The sequence below is a fragment of the Syzygium oleosum genome, unplaced genomic scaffold (assembly GCF_021117445.2).
Source record: "Syzygium oleosum isolate NSW1041296 unplaced genomic scaffold, Sole_v2.1 Sole_v2.01, whole genome shotgun sequence".
In the NCBI taxonomy this organism is placed as follows: Eukaryota; Viridiplantae; Streptophyta; class Magnoliopsida; order Myrtales; family Myrtaceae; genus Syzygium; species Syzygium oleosum.
This window is the reverse complement of record NW_026607485.1, coordinates 37,651,239-37,657,635: the sequence shown is the minus strand read 5'-3', so window position 1 is coordinate 37,657,635 and position 6,397 is coordinate 37,651,239.

Genomic DNA, 6,397 nt, shown 5'->3' with positions numbered 1-6,397 from the left:
TGTGATGGCAGCTGCAATGTTGACCTCAACCGTCGTGTGCACTGCAATTTCAATCTTCACCCTCATCGCTTTAGTCTACCACCTACTATAGAAAGTCCTATCTTCAGCTTTGAACAATTAATGTGGGATAGATGACAAGGAGACTGACTTTAGAGTCCAGTCAGCCCAAATAGCACAGAACATTTTGTTGAGTTGGTTGAATGAGAAAAGACTAGCTAAACTGTATTATTGATTGAATCGCTACTTACAAATTTATAAGCTGTAGAAGCTTATTTCTAGGAACAGAAAAACAATAAGATCCCAAAATACAAGGAATAAAAAATAAATAAGATATTTATCCCTAATGATAAGAAGAATTTTAAAAACAAATCCTAACTGAAATAGCTAAAAAACTAAATCCTAAAAATCTGCTAAGGATTCGCAACACTCCCCCTCAAGCTGAGTTGTACAGATCGTACATACCTAGCTGGTCTAGTAGATTCTCAAACATTTTTCTGGATAGGCCCTTAGTCAAAATGTTAGCTGCTTGATTTCCGGTAGGAACGTATGTTAAACTGATAATTCCATCTTCTATCTTTTCTTTGATGAAGTGTCTATCTACCTCTACATGTTTAGTGCAATCATGATGAACTGGATTATGAGCAATACTAATAGTAGCCTTGTTATCACAATACATCCTCATAGGCAGCTCCCCTTGAACTTGTAACTCTTTCATAAGACGACTCAACCAAATAAGTTCACAAACTCCGTGTGCCAAAGCTCGAAATTCTGCCTCTGTACTGCTTCTAGCCACAACACTCTGCTTCTTACTCCTCCAGGTTACAAGATTGCCCCAAATAAAAGTACAATAACCAGAAGTTGATCTCTTATCTTCCACTGATCCTGCCCAATCAGCATCTGTATATCCTTCAATTAATCTATTCTCATTTTTTCTGAAAAACAGCCCCTTTCCAGGTGTACCCGTACAAGTATTTCAAAATTCTAAAGACAGCTTCCATATCTTCTTCAGTAGGATCATGCATATACTGACTTACCACACTTACAGCAAATGATATATCAAGTTTGGTATGTGAAAGATAAATGAGTTTACTTACCAAACGTTGATATCTTCCTTTATCTACAGGTGTCCCATCGACTTTTTGCCCGATTTTGCTTAATGATTCCATTGGAGTATCAACAGGTTTAGAGCCAAGCATCCATGTTTCTTTCAATAAATCCAATACACACTTTCTTTGGGTAATGGAAATAACTTCTCTATTTCTTGCAAATTCCATTCCAAGAAAATATCTTAAGGATCCCAAGTCCTTAATTTTGAATTCAGCAGCTAACTTCCCCTTCAACCTTGACATTTCCTCTTCGTCCCTGTTAAGATAATGTCGTCATCATAAAAAATAAGGATAGTACTCTTACCTTCCTTATGTCTATAAAAAAGAGTGTGATCCGTCTGTGCTTGACAATATCATAAAGAACTCTATTCAATCTGCAAACCTTTCCATACTTCTTCGCATCATCAAATCCTGGCGGAAGATCCATATAAACTTCTTCTTCCAAATCACCGTTTAGGAATGCATTCTTGACATCGAGTTGTTGTAGTTTCCAATCAAGGTTTGCTACAAGAGAGAGAATTACTCGTATAGTATTCAGTTTCGCTAAAGGTGCAAACGTCTCCCCGTAATCAATCCCGTATGTTTGGGTGAAACCCTTGGCGACTAATCTTGCTTTGTACCTTTCCACTAAGCCATCAGATTTGTATTTAACTGTAAAAACCCATTTGCACCCTACTGGAGTCTTCCCCTTGGGTTTTTCAACAATATCCCAGGTGTTATTTTTCTCAAGGGCACTCATCTCCTCAAATAGAGCTTTCTTCCATTGTAGTTCTTTTAAGGCATGATGAATATCCTTAGGAAGATTTTCACCTGAAACCCTTGTAACAAAAGCTCTAAAAGAAGGAGATAGATGTCCATAGGAAACATAATTAGAAATAGGATGTTGTGTACATGATCTTACACCCTTTCTAGCAGCAATGGGAATGTCGAGCTCACTAACCTTATTAGACTGATTCGGGTCCAAGAATTGACTGCTTTCGGGTTGCACAATGGTCTCCTTATTTTGTTTCAAATTTCTACGTGAATAAACACGTAATTCAGTGTGTAATTGTGGGCTATTGGGTACGGTTTCAGGACTATTGGGTACGATCTCAGAGATAAAAGGAGACACGGTTTCTATTTCAATATTGGTTTCGGTAGATGATGGTATAGTGGATATAGGTTGAGATAGTGATTCGGGCATTGTAGGCAATGTAGGGACGGTAGGGATAGATTCAGTGAGCGTAAAGGATTCAGTGATTGTGTCCCAAGAATTGTCTTCCTCTATATTTACTGGTTTCTCCCCCTGAAGAGAATTCTTGAAAAAAGGTTGCTGTTCAAAAAAGGTAATATCCATAGAGATAATGCATTTTTTATGTTGGGGAATAAAACACTTGTAACCTTTTTTTGTGGAGGAGTAACCGAGAAATATGCATGGAATGGCTCGAGGTTCAAGCTTTGAACGAGAAGGATCAGTGATATGAATGAAACACTTGCAGCCGAAAACTTTCAGTGGTAAGGAGGAGACAATTTGGTGATCTGGGAAAGTTTTGCAAAGAATGTTGATTGGTGTCTCATACTTGTGAACTCGTGAGGGTAACCGGTTAATTAGGTAACAAGCTGTAAAGATAGAATCCCTCCAAAGATATGTAGGTACATTAGTTGTAAACATGAGGGAACGGGCTACCTCTAACAAGTGTCTGTTTTTGCGTTCAGCAACACCATTCTGTTTTGGGGTACGGACACAAGAACTTTGGTGAAGGATGCCGTTGGATTCCAAGTATTTCCCAAGAGGGGAGTTGAAGTATTCTGTACCATTATCAGTACGAAATATTTTGATATTAGTATCGAACTGAGTTTTAACCATGGTATGGAATATTTGAAAGATATGAGAAACTTCACTCTTGTCTTTTAATAGATATACCCAAGTAAGACGGGTATGATCATCTATAAAAGTAATGAACCACCTTTTTCCCGTATTAGTTGAAACATGTGAAGGTCCCCATAAGTCACTGTGTATCAAAGAAAATGGTGAGGATGGGATATGTTCATGAGATGAGTAGGAAGAGCGCTTATGTTTAGCTAATTGGCATATATCACATTGAAAAACATCACTTGAAAGGAATAATGATGGAAATAATTGTTTCATATATCCAAAGCTTGGATGTCCAAGTCTGAAATGTAATAGCATGAGATGTTTTTCACGAGTCATTGGAAAAGATTCACAACTAACATTGAAAACATTTTTATTAATGGAGAAATCTGAAACAAAATAATAAAGTCCACCGTGCTCCTTAGCACTGCCAATCCTCTTCCCCGAACTCAAGTCCTGAAATTCACAAATAGATGGTGAGAACCGAACCATACAATTCAAATCCCTTGAGAGCTTACTAATGGAAAGGAGATTGCAAGTCAACTTACGGACATGGAGAACATTTACTAAGCAAATTGTCGGGCTCAAATGGACAATACCCGACCTTGCAATAGAGGCAAGGGAACCATCTGCAATTTTCACTTTAATGTTACCCGGACTTGGTTGATATGTAGAAAAAATAGTTTCAGATCCAGTCATATGATCAGTAGCTCCGGAATCTATTATCCATGGATCTCAACCAGTAGATCCCCCAGAGAGAGCTTACCCCTTCCTTTAACGACCATTAGGACTGACCGAGACCAAGAGAGGAAGTTTTTTCCATTTAATTTCAGTGAGATAATTTGAGGAGAGGAGAGGGATTGATTAAGGAAAGAAGGAGTAGGAGCAATTGTAGAGGAGGACGAGATGATCGTAGAACCATCCGAGTCTGCTCCTCTGCTTGCCCCTGTCATGGCAGTCTTTACCATGGTTTTTTCTCAACTTTACAGATCAGAACAACCATGCTTTGATACCATGTTGAGTTGGTTGAAGGAGAAAAGACTAGCTAAACTGTATTATTGATTGAATCGCTACTTACAAATTTATAAGCCGTAGAAGCTTATCTCTAGGAACAGAAAAACAATAAGATCCCAAAATACAAGGAATAAAAAATAAATAAGATATTTATCCCTAATGATATGAAGAATTTTAAAAACAAATCCTAACTGAAATAGGTAAAAAAACTAAATCCTAAAAATCTGCTAAGGATCTGCAACACATTTTGACAGTTTCTTGGACATGGCAATCAAGATCTCTTCTTTTAAAAGAACAGCATTTCCTCTGGAAGAACACTCTCCATTTGAGTTCCTTGAGGTCCTCGGAACTTCGGATAAGTAATTGATGCAGTATGCAAATAGTTCAAGCAAAATCTTGTTGATCAAGGAACAGTGTTCGATTATGCTAGGAGATAGAACTCCACCAGTCTCTGAGACTTCCAGTAAAACAGGAAACAAACTCTAAGAGTAATTCGCAATTGCTTTCCACTGTTCATCTTAGAGAGAGGAAGTTTGGGTCTTGATGGAGGTGGTGAGGGTGAGGACAAAGGTGGAGATGTAAGTAGCTAATACCATACTGGTGGAGACTAAATATTGGTATTTACCACCTTCTCCTAGAGCACCAACGGATACATCACACTTTCATATCCTCTGAAAACTTTGTGTTCAGGTGAACACTTCTTTTGCATCCTTTTGAAGGAAGAATCATCTTCATCTTCATCATCATGAGGAGTGATAGACAGTCGTCACATTGACAATATGGAAGCCAAAAACAATGTCCTCCTTCTGCATTCTTGAAATAACAGTGCAGGCTGTGCGGTGAGCCTCGTTGATCAAATGAGTGAATGATCTTCTCTATAGGGCACATATCCTCTTCTGGATTAGGAACCGGCTGCATCATCATGATTGTCGGGAAAAAAAGAACAAGTTTCGTCCTCAGGGGAGTGGTCGAACTTGATAGTATCTATGCCGTCTTTCTTTTTTTTGTAAACTTTGGCTCATAAGACTGAACCGGTTGAGCATTCTGGTAAATCTTCTCATAATTGGTGATTAAATTACTGAGAAGAAGCTTTGTCAGTTCAGCTCTGGGAATCTGCAGAGGCACGTGGGTGCACAAGGGTGTCTGGTTTTGATCGACTGAGATAAAAAAACGTGCTTCTTCAGCTCCCGGGAGACTAAGGGCCGTTTGGTTCAGCATTCCCAATGCTCATTTGGCCTCTAAAGTCCCTTGGCCAAATACAAATGGCGTTTGGCAATTTTTTTTACTCACTTTGGGAAAATGCAATTGCATTTGGAATGCTGGCCAAGGGATCTTTGGCCAATGCACCTCTGCAGGTTCTTTGGGAATTTGCATTTTCGAAATGCAACTTGCACTATTCATCGACATTGTTCATTTTGCCTAAATCGAGGTCCGGCGGCCGCCGCCTGAGGGCTAGCCCGACTCCGGCGACCACCGCCCGGGGGTCGCGCGACCCCAGCGACCACCGCACTGGGGTCGCCGGACCTCGGGCGGTCGCTGGGTCGCGCGACCCGGGCGAGCGTTGCCCTGGGTTGCGAGACCCGAGGCGACGCCCGAGGTCCGGCGACCCGGGCGGTGGTCGCCGGGGTCGCGCGACCCCGGCGGTGGTCGTCGGAGGGTCGCGCGACCCCGGCGACCGCCGCCTGGGGTCGCCGGACCTCGGGCGGTCGCCTGGGTCGCGCAACCCAGGCAAAGCGTTGCTTGGGTCGCGAGACCTAGGCGACGCCCGAGGTCCGGCGACCCCAGGCGGTGGTCGCCGGCGACCGGATCTGGCCGTCGGCGGTTGGCCGGCGACCAGATCTGGCCGGAGGCGGTGGCCGGCGGTGTAGCTCCACCGGAGCTTTTTTTAAAAAAAAAAAAAATAGCAAAAGTCCTTTAGCCCAAGTTAAACACTTACCAAATACTACTTGCATTTCGGAAAACCTCTTTAGCCCAAAGGTATTTGCAGTCCCCTAAATGCATTCCCCCAAAGTCAAACCAAACGGGCTCTAAGATCAACAGCATGGTTCTGTACACGGTAAGCCATCTGGTAACGTAAAGTGGCTGCAATTGAGTCTGGAGTCCGGGAGGCATTCGCGATCTAAAGTAGGACTTTCAAGGCACGAGTATATATGATCACAGAATGCCATGTTGAGTTGGAGATGATCGAATTTCACTAAGAAAGATGGCTTGAAGGTATTGTTTTCTGCATTGAAGTAAGTAAATTTCCATCATAGGTTACGAGCTTAAAGTCAAGTCCCACAAAGTTCAGCCCCACAAAGTTCAGCAGATCAACATGTAAAGAACCTAAACATCAGTATTCCCTAGCGGAAAAGTAGCCTGCTATAGCGAAATTGATTCAGATGGAACCCTGAATTAAAGTTTCAAGAACAAAATCACGACGAGC